This window comes from Eubalaena glacialis, chromosome 6, assembly GCF_028564815.1.
Source record: "Eubalaena glacialis isolate mEubGla1 chromosome 6, mEubGla1.1.hap2.+ XY, whole genome shotgun sequence".
Taxonomy (NCBI): Eukaryota; Metazoa; Chordata; class Mammalia; order Artiodactyla; family Balaenidae; genus Eubalaena; species Eubalaena glacialis.
In genome coordinates this window covers 128,570,550-128,580,295 of record NC_083721.1, presented here as the reverse complement: position 1 = coordinate 128,580,295, position 9,746 = coordinate 128,570,550, and the positions used below count along the sequence as shown (strand labels likewise).

Here is a 9,746-nt window from a genome sequence, read left to right as displayed (position 1 = left end):
TTTGAAAAGTGGGACACACAACGATTTCGGTTTGGATAAATCCCACCTCCTTGTCATCGAGAGACACATCCATCCCGGACAGACGAGGCATAAAGCAGCTCCTGGGTGTGGTGGTGGGGAGACATTCATACTCCAGCTGGGGGAGCTCCACTGGCCAAGACTCGGGGAATTCAAATCTGGGAGGAAAGGTCTTTCATTTCTCGGGATTTTAATCTGCAAAAAAGATGGGAACTCCAGCTTTGAACTTTGACTTCTCTCCTAGAATTTAATAATGGAGAGGGCTCCACAGAGCTCAAGTTCAGGGTATTTTTAAATTGCTCCTTGGGGTATTTTTATGCTATCATGTGGTGTTTGTTATAGGGCTTCCTCTGCTGAGCTATATCGGACAGTGTGGCTTGACATTTGAGATGGGAAATATAATCAGGGTGAATTTTTGGCCTTGGTACAGTGGGGACTTGGAGTGATTTTATTTAATACCCCGTTCTGACCATTTTAGAGGCTTCTGGGGACGACAGCTGAACTGCCCATCCCACAGGCCCTTGGTTAGTGATGCGTGGCATGGCCGGAAGTTGTGAGGGCATAGCTCCTCTGCTGGCCTCCGCCCCTGCGAGGACACATGTCTCCGGGCTGACCGTAGACTTGGCTGTGTAGCCCATTTGCATAAGTGGGCAAACTCTGGGTGGAGTTAGGACAGAACCCCAACCCTGCCAGCTTCCTGTTTCCACAAAGAGGCTTCCTCCTGCCATCTGCTAACTCCGTCAACAGTGGCGCCACTAACATTCAGAAGGACACACGTTGACCAGGAAGCAGAGTGGGAAGGTTCAGAGTACTGCTCACAGACAGCAGACTAACCCCTCTCTGTGAATTTGAAAATGATGCCCATCTGGGCAGGCAGGGCCCAACAGGAACAGGGGTTAGTGAGTAGATGACACGTTTGTGCAAAGACAAATGTACCCCTTTGGCTTCAATAGGATGTTTGGTGAGCAGAGCTGGGGCCAGGCTGCAGTTCTCACCTGTCCCGGCAGGGGGCGCTTCTGTGCAGTGCACGACCTGCACAGACATACACAGCTGCCCTGCATACCCTTTCCTGTTCTTGCACTGGACAACCTCCAGTCTCTAAGGCACTTGCATTTGAAAGTCTCCACTTGGGCAGCGGTCACTAGGTGAGGTCGGCCTCTGGAGGCCCAGAGCAGACCACTGTTCTGTTCAGCTTCTCAGAGTCCGTGGTCTTCAGGTCACAGAAGGGCAGTGAAGAAAAGCATCCTCTCCAGCCCAGTCTGTCCAGGGGACTGTTGTGCCTTGGGGGTTAGTGGGCACCTGTCTGACCCATGAGTATAACCTCTGCAGGTCCCTTCCTAGTTAGCAACTCTTGTATGTTCTCTGTCTGCCAGGGCCTAAAAGGGCAGGAGGGGTGAGAGGAAGAATGGATCAAACTCCACTCTAATTTCTTACAATGATACTCATTAATAATTATATTTGTCCCTTATATAATAGCATCATGAGGTCTTATGGTGTTCGAAGTCTTTTTTAAAGGTAATTTTATATCGTGGCCTCGGTCAGGAATGAATGACGGGTAAACCCTCACTCGGATCCATGAGGTGAATCACCCTGGCCTCTGCCTGAACCCCATCACCGCCTGGGCTGTGAAATCCTATTTGCATAATGGGGACACACACTGAGACTGCAGGACCCTCGTCAGGACAGAGCTCTATAAGGGAGATGTGCAGATGAGCACAGATCAGGGAGATGAAAGCAGAATTTGAAACAGAATATTATTCCAATGGTCAGGCCAAGCCCGCTCACGTGTGACATGATCCCAGAAGGGTTCTTTAAATAAGAACTTTATGAGGTGGACAGAAAAATGTATTGAACATGACAGAGCCCGGCCCACACACACAGAGAGGAGAAATAAGTACTCTTGTCATGTACATAAATTATAAGAGATACGTGGTGAGCTCCAATCGCCATTTCTAAGTCCTGCAAGGAATTTTTGGAGAGCCGGCGTGCCAGCCTGGACCGGTCCTCCTCCAGCCCCTCCTATTCATGACTGTGTGTCCCTGTGCTCCAGAGCCGCCTGCACTGGGACGGCCACTTTCTTCCTCCAGACGTTCAGTGCCAAGCTGTTGGGTTTTGTTTCTGCAAGCCCTCCACATCCATCATGAGCACAGCCTTTGAGGAGGCTTTGCAGCCCTCCCTCAAGCTTTGCGTGATTTGCCTTGAGTTTAATTCAGGAATTGCTGCCGAGGCTGCAGCTTCTGTCTTTCTCTACACAGGGTGCCCTGGTGCTAAGGTTTGCCAGGGACTGAGAGGTTTCCTGGGACGGGGACTTTCAGTGCTAAAACGGGGAAAGTTCGGGGCAATCGGAGGCGTGTTGGTCACTCCACCTAACGCCCTGACGTTCTAGCGGCTGTGTTCCCTGCACCCTGATGAGAGTTCTCTGCTCACTCTAATGTCACCCTTTTTATCTTCTCGCCCTCCACACCGGCCAGCAGCTGAGGTCTGAGAGGCAGCGTGACGGTGCGTGCCTGGGACTACTGAGTGTGAGTTATCATAGATCATGAAACTGAGCTTTTTCCTTTCTGTGTGTCCAGAGTCTATGGGGACAGAAAGCCTCGCAGACACAGGTGTTCCCTAGGGTCTGCAGGGTCCTGCCTGAAAGGCTGGTTCAGTTGTGCCCTGGCTCTCACTTCAGCATCCAGCCCCATCATGCTTCGAAGTTGTGCTGCGTTTCTCTGGGTTACAATCACATCTCTGATGCTTCCATGCAAAACTGGCACTTCTCTCTGTTTCAGATTTATTCCAGGCCAAACATTCTGAGGTTGGTCTGGGAGCTATGGCACTTTCCTCAGTTTCTCTTGTTTCCATGGTGCTTACATGGCCAACTACCAAATCCCTAGGATGTTTTGGTCATGTTTTTGGTTAGAAGTGTCTGGTCTGTTGCCACGGCACCTACAGCCATACGGAACTTTCCAGCAGTAACCATGTAACTCAACAAGGTGGCCAAAATGAAATTTATAGGATCTGCCAGGAGTCACATGGCAAATCCATGCATGTGGGTTTGGCTGGGGTGGGAAATGTGCTGATACCATCAACTCCAGGGCAGAAGTAATCTGTTTGCAATTCCAAACTCATTATTTCCTTATTTGCATTCAGTATCGCAAAGCCATTCATGAGAAACACATTTTTAAAGCACCATTACTATAAAATTTGTTAAACTGAGTGTAAACATTTTATCAGCAATATGTTCTGGAGGCTTTTTCTTTCTTTCTTTTTCTTTTTTCTTTTTTAACTGAAACATTTCACAGCTGCCTGGCTCCTAGGCTGGGTCACGAGTTAATAATGTCTCTACCTTGGAGTGAACTTGGGCTGTTGCTGGCTGTCTTGTGAATCAGGCAGCAGTGAGCTTTTCATTCCTTATGGCTGCAGCAGGAAGCAGTGCATCATCATTACGAAGCTTTCTTTTTTACTTTATCTTGTACCATCAAGTGTAATCAGAGGATGAGGGTCTGTGCTCCTCGGAAGGAGATTTCAGGCACACAACCATTTGGTTTACTGGTCTCGGGGGGGCCCTGGTGCTCCTTACACGAAGGAGTTTGCTTGGCACAAATGTCATCCAGACAGCAGAAATGCTCTTGAAAAGGGAGACCTTAAAAAGGGTAGAAACGGATTCCTGTTTGGCAGACAATATCCTAGAGTTAAAACGGCTTTGACTCTCGACCTATTGTGATGTTACAACTTTTTTAGTTTAGGTTTATAAGCTTAGAATTCAAAATTGTGTTTGCCCCTTCCCAGGCACATTGTTTGCTAGTGGAGTCCAGAGCATCCCAGAGGAACAGGATCAACTTGTGCCCGGAACAGTTATTTCCGCATCAGGGAAAATAGTCATCAGATATGTGCATCCGTCAGATCTGCCCGACTTTGAATCCAGGCTCCATGTCTCTGTGTGACCTTAGACAAGTACTGAGCCTCTCGGCTTCATTTTCCTTACCTCCACAGTGGAGATAATAAGGCTCAGTCTAGAGGCTCATTGTGAAGATGAAAAGGTAAGCCATATAAAAATGTTAGTAGCACTTATTTACTAGTATTATTACTGTTTCAGCTGTTTCTAAAGCTGCCACCTTGGACGATGTTCACCACACATGGCCGTGCTAGAGATCAGTGTGTGTTGGGGTTTTTGTTTTTTTGTTTTTTTAAATTATTTATTTATTTATTTATTTTATGGCTGTGTTGGGTCTTCGTTTCTGTGTGAGGGCTTTCTCTGGTTGTGGCAAGCGGGGGCCACTCTTCATCGCGGTGCGCGGGCCTCTCTTGTCGCGGGGCACAGGCTCCAGACGCGCATGCTCAGTAATTGTGGCTCACGGGCCCAGCTGCTCCGCGGCATGTGGGATCTTCCCAGACCAGGGCTCGAACCTGTGTCCCCTGCATTGGCAGGCAGATTCTCAACCACTGCGCCACCAGGGAAGCCCTGTGTTGGGGTTTTAAGAGCAGGGGCTTGAAGACCATCTCAGATTCGCTATTGATGAAAAAAGCCTCATCTATTCCGGTCTGTGCAACATCCACGGAAGAGTGTTAGCTGCTCGTTCTGTTTGTATAATCACTCTGAATGGACTTTTCTGAACCCACGCTCCTTACTCCAGTTGGTGGGTAGGACAGAGCTGGTTACCCACGTAGGCTTTAAGAGAAAAGATCACTTTGGGGAAGAACATAGACGTTTATAGGCCATTTGGAAAGCAGGTGCAGCCAGAAAACAGCTAGCTTTACTCTTCGTAATTTGAAGACAGGCCCTTGGGGAGTGTATTCCTTATACTCATGACCTTCACGGGGTTTGGAAATGGAACACTGGCATTTAGCTATCCCTGGGTTGGTGTGAAGGGGTGTGGGGCTCCAGAGACTCTGGGCTTGATTGTAATTACCAGCTCTCCGTGGAGACGGATCTCACCCCAGGGACCCATGTGGGTGGAGGCAAACAACTACAGTCTCAAGGTCATTGCTTGGATCCTGGGTGGGCTCCTTGGTGGGCTGAATCCCTTTTTAAAATATGCTGAGCTTCTGTTCTCATTGCAACTCTGGTTGCAATGCCATCTCTCTGATCGATGGGATGGTTGCAATGGCATCCTCAGGCTTACCTATAATATGTGAGCTGTTGTGCAAACTCTCAGAGGGCCATGGTTCCTGCCATCAAAGAATTTGTAATCTGGTGGGGGAGATGCACATGCAGATATTTAATTACCATTCAGCATCATAAATGCTCTGATAAAGGGCATGTTATTTTAGGAGAGGGGGCTAAAGAGGTCCTGAGGGACCAGAGAGAGCCTCCTTGGAAGACAAGATTTCTGTAGGGCTGGTAGGAATTTTCTCAGTGAAGGGAAAGACAGTGTCACGAAAAAGAAATAGTATATGTACTTTTCAGGAGGTGGATAAAGCATCGTGCATTTGGTAATTGAAATGAATTGCCTGTAGTTGAAGGACAAGTGCTTGCAGGGGGTTGGAGTGTTGAAGAAGCAAGATACATACTAGAGAGGAAAGCCACGGTCAGGTAATGTATGGCCTGGTAGCACACAAGAAGAGGCTTGGAGTTTATTCTGAAGACAAGAGGGGAGCCATCGAATGAGTTTATGAAGAGGAACGGTCAGATTTATGATGAGAAAGTTCATTCTGTGGGATGGCGTGTGGATGTAGGTGAGACATGAGTCTGGCCTTAACTGGGAAGTGACAGTAGCAATGGAGAGTGAAGCGGAGGTGTATTCATAGGCTGAGGAAGATGAAGGAATCAAGAATAAGGTCTAGGTTTCCAGACTAAGCAATGGCTTAGAGAGGTTAGTGGTACAGGATTCTTATTTGATTTTTTTTTTTTAGATTATAATTCTCTGGTAAAATGGTCTATATTTATATATTCTTATATTTATATTCTATTTATGTATTCTATTTTATATGTATTCTTGAACATAATATAGTTATTTTAAAGTTATCAGTAACTTCAATATCTAGCTCACCTGTGGGCCTATTGATAATGACTATTTTCCTCTTGGATTTCACTGATTTGGTCTTGTTTCCTGACATGATTGGTAATTTTCTTTATCTAATTCTGGACATTGTGTTTAAAAAGTTTTAGAGACTTAATGTTTTCTTCCTCAGAGAAGAATATGTATTTGTCATCATCTTCTTCTTCCTTCTTTTTTTTTTTTAACCTTTAATGAGAAAAAATATATATATTGATATTGAGCTCAAGAAAATGTGTGTTCGGTGTGTCACTGGGTCAAGGACTGGGGATGAACATGATCCAACTAGAACACAAGATACATATAAACAAAGATACACATGGTCACAGAATGAAAACCCGGGGCCTGGTGTAGCTGAGTCTCAGTTTTCTCATCACTTAGCATCATATTGAGGATCCTGCCGCTGATAGGGAACAGACGCCCAGGCTCTGGACGTGGCAGAGTTCCCTCCAACACATTTGTAGTTGGTGGTGCACCTTTCTCAGAAATTTCTCATCCTACTCACACCGTGGATTGGCCCTTTGGACGCCTCAGCCAGATGCAGGGTGTCGGCCGCATCCAGAAGGGTCGCCCACTCCAACTTGGGTATCATATGCGCCACAAAGCCGGGGTTGAGCTCCTCACGGTTGGTATGGACCTTGGTGGCCTGGAGGTGGGGAGAGAAGCCACGGGGCCCCGCCCTCCACACATGTGAGCTCAGCAGGTTATGGGGTAGCAGCTCCATGTTGCCACCACTTTCTCTTGCCAGGCTAGAACCAGAAAGAGAATAAAGCTTCTTGTAAGCAGATAGGATATGGCAAGATCACCTTGACTGAGGCGAGGCTTTTCTGCTTCTGATTTGCCCTTACTCCTAAGACATAGCTTTTCTAGGGTCTCACCTGAAGCCCTGAGTGTTTACCAGGGCCTCGCTCACGGCAGGCCCCAAACTTCAATTTTGGTTTGAAGGTCTTGCCAGCCCCATGAGGCTACAACAGTCCATATTTAGATTTTTACTGTCTTGGCAACTACTTTCCACTTGGTTTCACTGTGTCTCATCCAAATGTAGCTTGGAAATCACAATGACTCAGGGGAAAATTCAGGTTCAATGTTAGCTTTCTCTGTCTGTGGTTCTTCTTTTTCCAGGGTCTTGGGGTTCAAGTCTTGGTTTCTTTGTAGTTTGAACTGCAAGTTGTGTCTGTCCAGCCCAGTGAGACTACTGGATGCTTTAGAACACTGTTTTTGTTTTTTTCTACCTCTATGCTCCCAGCCAGGAATTGATAAATGATTCAAGGAGAAAAACCCTGTTGAATGCAGGGCTCACCACAAAGCATTTCCCTCAAATCTTGTATACTTTGTTTACTCTCTGATGCCATCAAACAGCTGTTTTTGGATTGTTATCTTACAGTTTTTCTTTTATATATATACATATATATATATTTATTTATTTTGGGCTGTGTTGGGTCTTCGGTGCTGCACGTGGGCTTTCTCTAGTTGCGGTGAGCGGGGTCTACTCTTCGTTGCGGTGCGCGGGCTTCTCATTGCAGTGGCTTCTCTTGTTGCGGAGCACGGGCTCTAGGTGCGCAGGCTCAGTAGTTGTGGCGCACGGACTTAGTTGCTCCTCGGCATGTGGGATCTTCCCGGACCAGGGTTCGAACCTGTCTGTGTCCCCTACTTTGGCAGGCGGATTCTTAACCACTGCGCCACCAGGGAAGTCCTCTCACAGTTTTTCTTAGCCAGAGAATTAGTCTGATACAATCTACTTCATCTTAACTAGAAGTATAAGTCTGGACTTAAATTTAATATATTTCTTAAATGCATATAAACATAAAGCTAGATGCAAACTCTTATAGCAATAGGCTATACAAACAAAAATCAAAACAAATTAAGAAATTTAAACCAATTAAAAAAATTTGGTTAACAAATTCAACCAATTTTTAAAATTGGTTAAAAACCAGTAACATTAATTATTGTTAATTTAATATGATGAGTGATGGATTAAGATATATGACTACCTCCGAATGTCAGGTTTTTAACTGTGCTGTGTGATGATTCAATTCTCTTCTTCTCTTCTAACAAGTAAATAACTTAAACTCCATTTTATACCATGTGCTGTGCCATTATTTGGACTTCACTTTGCATAAACATTATATTTATGCATAGATTCAAATATGTTCTTTTCTCTTTGGCTCTGAGCTCTTAGAATAGTGTTCTTTGGCACTAACACAACGGTAGAAATGAACACAACGTGGGCACTGAAATGGCAGCCCTTGCATCTGGGTGGTCATCTTGATATTTCAGGATGTACTTATGTTAATGTTCTTACATGATCATTCAGATGAAAACACAAATTTGAAAAATTACCCTTGTTGAGGATTTGAAGACTCTATGAACATGACCGTGGACTCCAGTTCTTGAAACTTCTCAACGATGGGTCCCAATTCTCCTACCTTGTTCTTCTCAGTCTTTTCACACTCACAAGTGAGAAATGCACCGGGCCCACCAGCCCTCCCTGAAATCTCCAGCATCCTTTCAAGCCCTCTGCACTCATGGAAACCTTCCCCATCCCCAGCCCTTGGCCAGCACCCATGGCTCCTCCTTCTCAGTAATAAGGAGCAAGTGGCTGAGGCACTGAGTTTCTCTTCCAGAGAAAACCTGGGAGACAGGAATCTCCAGTGAGACAGGAATCTCCAGTGAGACAGGTATAGCCTCAGCCTTACGTATTAATAAGTGTGTATTTGTGTGTGTGTCTGAGAGAGAGAGAGTGTGTTATGGGCTGCCTTTTGTCCTTCAAAATTTGTATGTTGAAGTCCTAACCCCCAGCACCACAGAATGTGACTGTATTTGGAGATAGGGTCTTTAGAGAGGTGAATAAGTTCAATGAGGTCATTGGGATGGGCCAGTTCCCAGTGTGATTGGTTTAATGACCTTATAAGGAGACACTGGGACACAGACACACAAAGGGAAGACCATGTGAAGACACTGGGAGAAGACAGTCATCTACAAGCCTAGGAGAGAGGCCTCAGAAGAAACAACCCTGCTGACACCTTGATCTTGGACTTTCAGCCCCCGGAACTGTGAAAAAATTACTTTCTGTTGTTTAAGCCAATTAGTCCGTGGCACTTTGTTATGGCAGCCCTAGAGAGAAAGAGTGGGGTGGGGGCAGGGGGAGAGGGGGGAGAAATAAAATGAAAGAGGAGACAGGCTCGGGGTCTGGTCAGCATGGCAACATGACCCTGGGGGCTGATGTGTGCAGAGAGCAGGGGGCAAGGCTGAGGTGCATCCCAGACTGTCTGCTTCCCACTCAGTAAGGGTCTGTACTTTCAGGCAAGACACTGCCTGGAGATTCAGGCTTTTATCCTGAGATCTGTTTCACCACAGCAGCTAGAGGCGGTGGCAACCTTGCTTTTCCTTAGTCCATGGGCTGCTTTCTGAGCTGGCTGACCATGGGATTGAACAGATAGGAAGGCAAAGCCACAAACCCATAACCGAGAGCAAGAAGGATACCAGGAGGCTGGGGAAAACAGAATTGACCCAGATCTATGTGAATTTTAAAAATCTTACACACACACACACACACACACTCACACCTATTAAAGCAAAGTTTCCACAGCTGACAATCAGTGTGAGGTCATGGAAAAGACAGAGTCATAAACTCAGAGTCAAAGAGACTTGAATTTAAATTCCAGCTCTGCCACTGACTTGTGCATAACCCTGGACAAGACACTTAAACTCTCTGAACCTGTGCTTTTGAATTTGTAAAATGGAGAT

The 9,746-nt window shown here is 46.1% G+C and overlaps 1 pseudogene; it reads right to left on the bottom strand.

Moving 5' to 3' along the window:
• Nucleotides 1-6,284: 6,284 nt before the first annotated feature.
• On the bottom strand, nt 6,285-6,723 carry LOC133093049 (multifunctional methyltransferase subunit TRM112-like protein; annotated as a pseudogene).
• Nucleotides 6,724-9,746: the final 3,023 nt, after the last annotated feature.